The sequence below is a fragment of the Globicephala melas genome, chromosome 17 (assembly GCF_963455315.2).
Source record: "Globicephala melas chromosome 17, mGloMel1.2, whole genome shotgun sequence".
Lineage (NCBI taxonomy): Eukaryota > Metazoa > Chordata > Mammalia > Artiodactyla > Delphinidae > Globicephala > Globicephala melas.
Genome location: NC_083330.1, coordinates 48,700,181 through 48,712,950, shown reverse-complemented (window position 1 = coordinate 48,712,950; position 12,770 = coordinate 48,700,181). Strand labels below are relative to the sequence as shown.

At 42.2% G+C, this 12,770-nt stretch overlaps 1 pseudogene; it reads right to left on the bottom strand.

The window, feature by feature from the left end:
- Positions 1-8,312: 8,312 nt before the first annotated feature.
- On the bottom strand, positions 8,313-9,758 carry LOC115856653 (transcription factor AP-2 gamma pseudogene; annotated as a pseudogene).
- Positions 9,759-12,770: the final 3,012 nt, after the last annotated feature.

The window sequence follows — 12,770 nt, the reverse complement described above, 5'->3', positions numbered from 1 at the left end:
ACTCAAAAGTGACATTTTTTTTGGTCTGATAGGAGAAATAAAATGATATCCTTTTTATAGTCTACCAAGAATGATGAAACAACATTTGACATATTTTTTTCACTGATCAAATGTATTATTTGTGGAAGAACTTAAAACCCACCTGTTAGGATGCTTACATAGCTCATCTTCTGCTTCCAAAAATGTTTTATTTCCCCTTTGCATAGAGGAAAAAGTCTTGAGGAATTTTCATTTGATGTTACTGGATACATTGTGCATTTCCTGGAAAAGCCCTGGGAGGGGCAAGTAAAAAACACTGGGGTGTCTGCAGGGCTTACCCCACAATAAGCCGTCCTGGTAGGCATGAGACTACAGGGCCTTTAAACTTGGCCTCAGATGTCAGCGATCCTCTCTGCTTTACGCTTTACCAGTCTGTTAAAGGGAACTGCTGAGAGTCCTGTGAATCTGTGTTCTTCCAGTGGTTGTCTTTTCTGTGATTAGATTCCATACGATTTCCCACTGCTCACGGGAGCCTGCGTGAAGGAAGGTAATCCTGGGGCCTATGACTGTTTTGCTGCCTGGTTCGACAGTAGAGCAAAGCAAGAGCAGCTTATCAAATGGAACATTGTTTTGTTTTTTGTAGCTCTCATCAACCTATGAGTATAAATGAGTTTATGTTTAAAAAACCTTGTTAGGGGCTCATTTCTCTACTTGCTCGTGCAGTACTTCAAATTCCCGAAAAGCTCCTTTTGCCCAAGAGTTAATAGGCGTCTCCATCTGGGTATCTCACGTGTAGCTTCTGATCAGCTCCTTTGCAGAGACTGGTACCTCTGCTGCAGTTTCCATCTGGCACTATGGCCTCTTCTGTGCTTTGCTCTGCATCCTGGGCTCCACTGCTGTCTGAGCCAGGTATCGCTGCATCTTCCTGGGGGCACTGGCCCTTTTCCTGGGGACTGTTACACTAGGTGGGCACCACCTCTACCACTTTCTAAGGACAGTCACTGAAGTCTCCCCTTGGGCTCATCACAGATGCACTGAGCCCTGCAGGGGTAGAACTAAAAGACCATGACGAAAAGAAGGGGAGAAATCCTCTCTTCTTTCTTACACTTTTTGATGGCAGTCCCAAGGCAGAGTGTGTGTGGCCCCATGCTGTACACAGACTTCAGGTTTATTACTAGTTTGAGTTTGCCTTTCTGGCTTCCTCTTCATTTAGGGAGAGGCATCTTCCAGAAGGCTCCATCCTTCTTGCAAAGATGCTTTTGGCAACCCTATCCCATGAGTTTTCTAGACATTCTCTGGTATAACTTAATTTGCGTTTAGCTCAAGATTGTACCTTCTACTCCAAATATCTACTTTTAGATTGGTAGAAATAACTTGAGACTTACATTATTATTCACAAAGAAGTATGCTTTTGTAAAATGACTCATTTTTAAGGTGGAGTGGAAGGTCAGGGGATAGAAAGCTATAGAGTGGAAAGAGAAATCATTGAAAGTAAGCAGTTGCTTCCCGTCACTTACATAAGGACGAATGTGCACCATGATGTCTCCTTTGCTCCATCAGGGACTTAACCCCTGCCTGGTACAGAATCCAAAAAAGGCCCCAGAGACTCTCTGGCTGGTTTACACCATAACTCTGATTATTTCTCATGCTGCAGCTCAAGGGCTCAGAGATCAAAGAGGAAACCTCCTTCCCTTGATACCAGCTCTAACCGGGTTCAACCCAGCTAAGTTGCTTTTCAATTCCATGCTGCTCTCATTGTCACATGACTGCAAATCCTCCCCAGGGGCCAGGTGTGGGGCGAGCTGACCTCAGCTATCCCTTGAGCTAGTCTCCAAAGCGGGCAGGTTGAGGTCACCCTTCACCCTGGCTTCCCACGCAATCATTCAGCCCTCTCCCAGAAAGCGCAAGGAACGGCTATAGTTAGATTTTTCATTTAAAATTTGGCACGGCCTGAAGTCATTCCCTTTCCTTCCAACGACGGTTGCCATTATACTAAAAAGAGTAAATTTGCTGCTGCATTACTTACTGCCCAGAAAATCCAGCTGAAACCGGCTCCTGCCAAATCTGCAGTTTCAATGTAAGGCCAAGAGACTTTAAATAGCTCCTGCTAGTGAGGATTTTCTGCTCTCTAGAAAAAAAAAAATTATTTTGATAAAGCCTCAGTTTGAAGGATTGGACATGGACCATTAGAAACAGAAAATGTTTGTCCCTGTCTCTCAGTTGCTGACCGCCCCCTTTGCCTAATTCTTAAAGGTAAAGTCTCCTCAGAGGGGTGGTTTTTGGTGTTTTTAATCAGAGTGAGGGGATTTTTCTTTACTTACATTTTGCCGAAGACTCTCAAGTCTTCCTTTAGAGGTCCGTTCTCCACACCTAAAATGTTTATGTTTACAGGCTCACCAGTATACAAAGCTATTAAAAAAAAAAAAAAAAACACAGTGGAAAGAGAGAAGTGAACAAAATGAAAGTTCTCAGAAGGTGCCCAGACTGGGTTATGGTCTTCTAATCCTGAGATTTTATTCAATTCCCTTTACTTATTTCATAGTGCTGCAAACAAGAAAGGAGGAAGATACAGAAGTGGGTTTTTTTCATTTTCTTTTCATTTTTCTAGCCCCACATTATCTTGGACCTAAACCGTCCCAGAAGACTGAACATGTGCTGTATGGTGATGCAGGGACAATAAGAAACTGATAACAGAATGCCTTATTTTAATAAGTGTGTAATTTTGTGGAAGGAAGTTTAACGGTTTTCAGTTAGTAGGATATTTGCCCTTTTTCTTAAAATATCTTCAGCGAATCAAGTTTGACAACCTGATTGTCTAGTTTGCTCACAATTTGGAAGCTTTGGAAACCACATGTTAACTCTCCACTCTTGGTAGGATGTGCTGCTGGGATGATCTTGACACCTAAGAGTCAGAATATAAAGACGCTCCCAGCCACTATGGCATCTATAAGGAACTCTGTTAAAATGTTTGCAGAAGTTCTAACCTTTCTGATGTTCCTTCCATCCAGAAGTTTTAGTTTACCTTCTTGAGGCCACACAGAACAGATTTAACCCCTTTTCACAAGACACTATTTAAAGACTATATTTTCTCCTTTCTGGGAATATTGTAGCATCTTGGATAAATACCCTATAGCTCAATCAGTCATATACCATAGTTTGTGCATCCCTTTTTACGGGGGGTGGTGTGCCCCCTCCCTGCCTTTAGGTGTGCTTTGCCCAGTCTACTTCTTAGAGAACTGTCCTTGGGCTGCTGGAGACTTTTTTGTGGGCAGGTGGGAAACCGGGGCATCTGGGAATTTATTGCCCATCCTCAAGGCCTTTGGCCCAGAAATCACAGATGGGGCAGTTTGAAAGCCCAGTTCAAGGACAAAGTTGTCTCAATTCTGGACAACTTTGAGGTGTCTCTTTTACTTGAGAGCTTCCCTATAGAATCAGGTTGAAGTGAAGCTTAAATTACCTCCTGCTGGGCTTCCTCTCCCTCCCTGTCCTGCTTCCGGGCACTCTTCCTTATTAATCTTCCTCGGAGCACCTCCTTAATAAACCAGTTTCACATAAGTCTTCATTTCAGAATCTGCTTCTTGGTAACTTGACTTAAGACAGTGTATCTTCCTCTCAATAAGGAACAATCAAAACAAACATTACTCCATGAGTGGGCTAATCAGTATACAGTAAAATATAACTTAACTGCTAGTTTATTCTAGGCACTGTAATCGGAGCAAGTAACTATGTGATGAAACTGTGACAATTATGGAAGGGAAATCCAGACTCTGTAATCTAGGGATTTAGGTTTTAGCCCTCATCAACTAATGAAAAAAGAGACCTCCCTTGATAAAAGGTTTATACATTCAGTGAAAGTGTGGTCTAGAAATAATATGTCAGTCAACACAGGGAGAGGACAAGACAGGCATGCTATAGGAGGTATATTAAATCATTTGGAATTTGAATTTATACAGTTTGGATGTTCTAGTTACTCCTAAGGCGAGACACAAACGTAAAACATGTTCTTAGAGAATCCTACTTCCGGCCATGATGGAACATAATAAATATGGCTCAGCCTTTTGCCAAAAGCAATTATATAACTGAAGAAAATTTTCAAAATAACTATTTTAGATGTTTGAAATCTGGAGGTGCAGGTCTATGATTCTTAAGAGAATGAACTCAAGGAAAGGGGACCACAGAATCATGAAGTCTTTCTCCCTGGGGACACTTCCAGATGGCTGCGTAGGTGGAGGACCTCTAACAAAGCACACTGGTTTTGCTGAGGTCGGAAGACAGATGTGCAAAGACAAATATTATATGATAACGCTTACATGTGGAATCTAAAAACAAAAATGATACAAATGAACTTATTTATAAAACAGAAAGATTCACAGTCTTAGAGAAGAAACTTATGGTTACCAAAGGGGATAGTGGGGGGATGGGGGGGAGGGATAAACGAGGAGTCTGGGATTAAAATATACACAGTACTATATATAAAGTAGATAACCAACAAGGATCTACTGTATAGCACAGGGAACTACACTCAATATCTTGTAATAACCTATAATGGAAAAAAAAATCAAAAAAGAACATATATACATATATATGTAAAACTGAATCACTTCGCTGTACACCTGAAACTAACACAAGATTGTAACTCAACTATATTTCAATAAAAATTTAAAAGATAAAATTTAAAAATAAGAAAACAGATGTCAAAGTAAGAGACAATGAGGGGAGCTGGCATTTGTGAAGCAGGATAATCAGACATAAGAGAGTTTACAGGGAAGTAACTGCAGAAACCTGCAGAAGTGTCCCTTGGGGTTTTCACCTAAAATATAAGCTTTATATTCTTAGGGCAAGTCTCCATGAAGCCAGACAAAGGATATATGAAGGGGGGGAAAAAGAACAACTACTAGGAAGCTGAAAGCTACCAACCTCTGGAGCTCACACAGGCTGGAGACACAGAGACAGCAGCCCGTGTGGGGAGACCTCAGTGAACACCCCAGGAACTGAGTAGAGCAGAGAAATTCCCATTCAATCCACAGCGCTGTTCAAGCATGGAATTGAAATGAGAACAAGAGAAGACAACCCAGAGGACGTGGGTATGCCTTCTCAAATCAGACACCGCACATGAGAATTGCACGCATGTATGACTTCCCTTTCCACGTCACATATGTATAATCACAATTATTTTCAGTAAAGTTGTCTGACAACCAAAGATACTGGTAGAAACCCCTCTTGTTAGTAACTTTCCCCCTGGATTTTCTGATAATACACAGTAAGCTGTGAACCCTGGGTATGAGAGGACTGGGGTATCATTTCCTACAACTTCAAGTGTGGTGAACTCCCGCGTCATAAACTTTGTGCTGCACACATGACAGTAGCTACTGTTCATTTCTTTCACAGTGACTTTTGATGCAACATATCCCATTACTGTTGTCAGACATGAGGTTAAAATAGGAATAAAAGAATGCCGGTGGGTAGAACATATACAGATATACCTGGGAAGTATACATAGCTCTGCCACATGTATTTTCAACATATATAATATATTCAGTCTATAGTTTCAAAAATCAAGTTTTTTTTTTTCCTTTAGTGATGTATCAATGCTGGGTTGGGCCTTAAACTTTTTAAATTTTCAGTGGAGCCCTGAAATCAGCTTGAAGAAAACAATATGTCAGTAAAATAGGTGTTCACTGTGCATAATATTAACAAGCTCAATATATTTATATATATAAATAGAAGTTCCTTGGTATCACTTGGAATCTTCAATCAGAGCTTATATATACTAGACACTTAGAAATGATTTGCAAGTTTTTTAAGAAGAGAAGGGACACAGTCAGAGGGGAGTGAGGAAACAACTCATTCTATTGTTTATAATCAACAGAAAATCATTATCAACCTCATTGGTTAATATTTATATTTGAATATTATTGAAGCCCTGACTTAGGTACCTACATCCTATTTTCTATCTATCTCTCTATCTCTCTATCTATCTATCTAGTATATTCAACCAGCTGCCTCTAATCAGACCAAATAAACATATAACAGGGTATATTGCTAAAGCTTTAATTAGGTACAATTAACCTTTATTTTTTCATGACTCTTACAGAAACATTTTTCATGTTAGCAGTTAACACGTGTATCTGCATTCCTAAAGCTTTAAAGAAATCAAACCCGCTAAATGATCAGTTATAACAGTGTTCAGTGAGCTAACAACTTAAGTGTGAAGCTAATGTAGGTATGAAGCATATTGAGAGGTTACTTGATAGCCGTTTGTATTAGTCAGCTTTCTCCACAGAAACAGGACCAAGAGTATATATATGTACATTGATTTTATACACATAAGTTGATTATATATATGTGTATATACACACACACGTATATATACACACATTTATTTTTTTAAGGAATTAGCTCACCTGATCGTGGAGACTGAAAGTCTGAAATCCGTGGGGCAGGCCAGCTCGAAACCCAGGCAGGAGTTGATGTTGCTGCAGTCTTGAGGGAGAATTTCTTCTCCATCTTCTGACCTGTAAAACTAGAAAATAAGTGACATGCTTGCAAAATACAATGGTGAGACAGGATAGGACAGAATAGGATAGACATTCCCATTCCATTAGACAATTTTTTATACGTCTCTTCAAAGGTAATCTAAACTATTTCTATTATGTGCTTCAAAAATTTTCCACACTCTACCCATTACCTAATCCCAAAGCCACTTCCACATTTTAAATTATTTCCAACAGCAGTACCAAAGTCTCAGTACCAAAGTCTGTATTAGTGTCCCATTGACAAAATACCAACAACTAGGCAACAGTGGAGGCAGAGATTGGAGTGATAACGTCTACAAGCCAAGGAATATGAAGAATGACAGCAACCACTGGAAGCTAGAAGCAGCTAGGAAGCGTTCTTCTGTAAGGGCTTCAGACAGAGCACAGCCCTGTGGACACCTTTATTTTGGATTCTAGCCTCCAAAACTGTGAGAGAATAAATTTCTATTGTTAAGCCACCCAGTTTGGTACTTGTTACAGCAAAGTAATATACTGTTTAATCTTGCTTTTTCCTTTATTCTTTTTTATATTCAGTGCATTTATGTTCTTTTTTTTTTATTGAGAATACTTTCTTTTTATTATACAGGTTTCATATACATAACAATTATTTAGGGAACATTTACAGGCAAGGAGCTCAATTCCAAAACTCCGTTTTCACCCACACACACTGTACTTCACACTCATCTTGGGGGTCAGCCCAACAGGAATAAGACAAAGTTATTGCTTTGTGAACAGAAAGCTTCAATTAAATTAGAGTCTTCCAGAGTCGAGAACAGCACTCAGGATCCCCTTGACTCTTAATACCCTGTGTACATATGAACAAAGCCTAAAGATGTGTCTTAGATTACCCCGTCACCTTTAAAAGCTAATATTAAAGTTGAATCCCATTTCTCAAAAAGTCATAAGAAGTGCACCCGTATTTACAGACCCCATTAAATTATGCATAAATAAAATCTGTACACTCAACACAGCTTCTCAAAATACAGAATTCTCCTCTGGGACTTGGGATGAGAGACAGCAAAAAAACATGCTTCATGCCCACCCCTTTTCAAGTTTTCTCGAAACACCAAGATGTGAAATAAATACGCAAAATAAAGCTTCCATACCTTAAAGGAACATGTCTTTTCCAAGAGTCTCCTCCTATCTGAAGAGTTAACTTTCAAAGTTTTGTTTTGTTTTTTTCTTAAAAAGAAAAACATAAAATCAGCAGCAGGCTTTGCTTCTACAAGTTTCGTAAAACCCGAAGGGTCCCTGTGAACAAGGGATTTAAAGTGTGTCAAATACCAACCTATTAACCAGTTCTTAAGCGGATAGAATCCTTGCCTCCCGCGGTATGTAGGATGAGACTGAAGAGGCTACATAAATACTTTTACCTTAACACTGAAAGTTATAGTGGATCTGAATCACATCAATTTGACATTTCAACAGCTATGTGTGTGGGGGTTTTTGTTAGCCCAGGGAATTTATTTAAAAGGTTCCAAAACTTGTAGCACCACTTTCAGAGAAAGGAAGAATGGGGTTCCAAAAACTAAAGTATCGGCTTAATGGGTAAAGAACCGGCACTTGTCCCCTCCCGATAGCGCGTCCAGAGTTTAGGAGACACTTCAGGACTCCTTAAATACTAAGGAATCCAGGAGGGCACGTGAAGATCTGGAAATCCGACGGAGGCCCTTTTCGTGGGAAGGTGGATAACAAACTCTGTCCCCCAGGCAAGCGGGGTTCCCAGTTTGTCCTGGTCGAGACCGGTTTTGAAGTCCTTTTCCTTCCAGACTCTTCGGCCCTTTGTTCACCCCTGTTTTACTTCCTGTGCTTCTCCATCTTTTCCAGGGTTTTGCTAGAATCGGCGGGACTCTGGTCTCCGGGGTTCATGTAGGATTTGTCTATGACCATCAGGGCTTCTTTTATGTAGTTCTGCATGGCAGACACAGCAGCACAGATGGCCTGGCTGCCAACCCCGTGGGTAATCAGGTATGCAGCCAGCAGCATATTCTTCCTAGTTGCCATCTCACTGCGTCCTCCGAGATGAGGTCTGGTTAAATACTCGGCCACGGATTTACTAGGAAATTCTGCTTCACAGACAAAGGCAAAGTCCCGAGCCAAATGAACAGCCTCACCTTCTACTAAAGATGTCAGGAGGGTGACGTGGGCAGCTTTCCGTCTCCCCGCTGGAAGATTCAACCCAATCTTGTCCAACTTCTCCCGCAAGGATCGGCCACCATTTTTAGATTTGGCTCTTCTGAGGACAGCTCCCAGTAACGAAGCATTTAAGCACTCAGGCGGGGACAGTCGCCTCTGGACTTCGGCAACTGTCACTTTGTATTTAGATGTAGAGCTGAGGAGGGACAATCTTCCAGGGACCGAGCAGAAGACCTCGCTGGGATTCATCACAGCCTCCACCAGCTCCTTCTGACAAGGGAGACTCAAGGGGTTCTTCGTCATTGAAATAGGACCTTTGCGAATGACCGTCTGATCATGCAGAAGTAGGTGCTGGTCGTCGACATTCTGCACCTCCTCCATCTGGTGCGCCATGTCGTGGAGCCCCAGGTTCTCGGCCAGGCCCGCGGCGTCCAGAGCGTGCGAGTGGGGCAGCAGCAGGTCCGAGCGGCGGTAGGCGTCCCTGCGGGCGCTCATGGCGTCGCCGTCCAGCCCGGAGAGGTGGGGCAACAAGCCGGCCGGGCGCGCGTGGTGCGAGGGCAGCCCAGCCCCCTCCTGGCTCTGGCGGCCCGGCCAGGCCTGCTGCTGGCTGCCGGTGGGCGCCGGCTGGTGCAGGGGGTTGATGGCGGCGGCGTACGCTTCTCCCAGATGCGAGTAGGGGTCGGCTGCCTGCGAGTAAGCCAGCTGCTGGTAGGGAGGCGGAAAGTAGGGTGGTGGCTGGTATTCAACGACTCCAGCATGGGAGAGGGGCGGCGCGGGGCTGTAGAGATGCTGCCCGGCGGAGGAGAGGTGAGGCAGGCGCGGGTTCCCATTGCTGCTCGCGTCGTGGCGATCCTGGAGGAACGTGCCCTCCGGGCCCCGCGGCGAAGGCCTGACGCCCGAGGTATTCTGCGGCTCCAAATCCGAATGCCAGGCCTTGGGCCGGAAGAAGCTGGGGCAGGGGTCCGGGAAGAAAGCCTGCAGGCAGCGCAGAGCGCGGTCGCTCACGAGCCCGCACATGCTGGCGTCGTCGGCCCAAAGTGGGGAAGCGGTGGGCGCGAATAATGCGCGCGGCGCAGGAAGTGCGCCGTTTCCCCGCCCCCAGTGCATTTATGTTCTTCAGCTACTTCTCTTTTTCTCTTCAACTTTGGAAAGCCGTTAAGTTGATGATTTTTTTTACTCTTTCTTTCTCCATTTCCTAATTGCCAGTGTATAGTAGTATATTCCCAGCTTGGCATTTGTACCTATTCCTTTCCTAACACTTATTCTTACTTGTGCCAAATCTCCCTAACAGGAAAATCCTTTGTATGTTCTACTACTGGCTCAGCTGTGCTGAAGACAGACATGGTTCACACGAAGACCAGATGTAGCAATAGAGACTGTATCAGGATGTAAGTCCTCATTATTGCAAGGATTCGAATTGATATGTTCATTAAACATTTATTTTGTGTATACTACGTTCCAGATACTATGCTAGTCACTGGACGGTATGACATCAGAAGGTTTAATAAATGTTTTATTGAAGAAAAAATGATCCAAATTATATCAACATTAGTAACACTCCTAAGGATTGTCTCACTTTGCCAAGAGTCAGCGCTCTCACAGGTAGTAGCTGTGCTCGTGACTGCCCAGTCCTAGCTTCCTTCTCTTTCTTTTTTATGTCACTGAGACCCCAGCATGTCCCACGGCTAGTTCACTACATTCAAAGCCAACCTCTGTCACTCACCACCTGTGTGACTTGCCTTGAATTCTCTGTACTGCATTTGTAACAGCTCCAAAAAGTCCATGATGATACATTTGATGACCCAGAGTTGTTGTGAGGATTCAAAATGATAGCCTATCTTGAGAAGATACAACATGAACAGTTAATTGTTATTACTGCTGCTCTTAAGGACCTTGCAGTCTAATGTGGAAGGGCTACTTATTTCTAGGTTCACAGAAAAAAATACACTTGCAACCAGCTTGAGGGTTATATTTCCTGCCACCCTGACTCTTGTCTAAGTTTGGCATTCATTTGGGAAATTACAAATACAGCTCACACAGCAGATCTCGTGTCTCTAGAGTTTAGATGTTGGGGGAAAATGCTCTAAGGCAAATAAAGGTAAGTCCTCTCGAGAACATAAGATCACGCCCTACTTGTGGATAGAGGCGCCATTGGCTAGTTGCTCACTCTGGTTCCAGGTTCCTTCCTTTGTTGCTTCCCATTTATTGAGCAAGAAAAGCTCTGGATTTGACCTTTGTTTTGCCTGGAAACAGTAGAGGAAGATTCAGTATTTAGCTTGTTTTTTGTCACTACCTGCGACTAGAGGTGTTTCAAAATAAGTTGATGGGTCAGATATGCCTTTACAACCTTGCTTACAGTTGATAGCCTCACCGTTTTACTCCAACTTCATCGTGCTAAGGCCGTAGGACAAAGTTAGATATTGGTTTGGATTCCATTTCTACAGCATAGTACCTGTGCTTTTTTTTTTTTTTTTGGCAAATTAATTTTGAGGCTCAGTTTCCCTGAGGCTCAGTTTCCGCATGTGTAAATTGAGAGAAATAAGGACTAAAGTAATCAGATGGAGAGTTAGCACATGGTATGGCTGACAGAATGATAGCTCTTATTATTTTTATTTATTCTTCAGTAATCATTGTGTTTATTTACCATGGCATTTTTGAGTCAAACCAATCGTATATAAATGGAATTGGGGAGCAAGAGACAAGGGGCATTGAATACGGAGCAGGGAATTGAGCCTGGCGACAGCTGGATATACTTAATGTGTGTGCTCGCTGTCCTTGAGGTGCCCAGCACTTGTTTGTCCATGGCCTTGACCTCGGATGACCCATTCCTGGACATTCCCTTTCCTATCAGTCCTTCCTGCAGCCATTTTTTTTCGTGTGACTTTCTTTCCTTTTTAAACATATCTTACAAAATAAGTTAATAGAGCAATTATTTATTTTGCCAGTTGAAAAGGTCAGTATGAAGCAGTACAAGGGAGACTGTAACACCTTAGAAGTAAAATAATCTGGATTTGATATCTATTTCTGGTACTTAGTAGTGTCGGGACCTTGAACAAGCTACTTATTTCTCTGAACTTTGGTTTCTTCACGAAAAAAGTGGCTATAATTTTATCTGTCTGAATTTGTTTTTGAAAGGAAGAAATATACTGCACAGAAAGCACCTGGAACGTCTTCTAACCTAAAACTGAGAGGCAAAATGTTAACCATTACTGAAATTACGACTAATACTATGAAGATATAAATTGTTGTAATTTATAAAACCGAGAGGTTTTGAGACAAAATGTTCCTGCTGTTCTACTTCTAGAATAATAAATGGATGAGAAAAAAACTAATGACATTTTGAAAATAACAAAGCGGGGAAACTTGCCATACTAGATATTAAAATATATGGCTGATTTAAACAAGGGTATAATGATTCAATAGATGTATCAAGTAAACAGACCAGTCTGAAACAAATTTTAGTATAGACATAAGAATCTACTATATGATAAAAGAAGAATCACAGAGTAATTAGAAAGGTATACAATGTTTAATAACTGGTATTAGGGAATTTAGCAAAATATGTAATTAGAATGTAGCTAGATCTTTAATTTACAATAAAATTCCAGGTAGAAAATATAAAACTGTAATAAAATACTGAGGAGGTTAAGTGACTTGCTCAAGGTCCCACAGTAGATGTATGGTATAGCTAGAAATTAAATCCATTCATCCGGGCTTCCCTGATGGTGCAGTGGTTGAGAGTCCACCTGCCGATGCAGGGGACACGGGTTCATGCCCCGTTTCGGGAAGATCCCACATGCCGTGGAGCGGCTGCGCCCGTGAGCCATGGTCGCTGAGCCTGCACGTCCAGAGCCTGTGCTCCGCAATGCAGGAGGCCACAACAGTGAGAGGCCCGCGTACCGCAAAAAAAAAAAAAAATCCATACATCCTAACCACTACACTGTATAACATAAAACTGTATGAAGAATGTGTCACCAATTCTTTTAAGGCAATTAAATACATACACATATGCACACCATATGCACATACATATTTAAGGATACAGTCACCCTTCGGTATCTGAAGGAGATTGGTTCCAGGAGCTGTGTGTATACCAAAATCTGGGATTCTCACTTATAT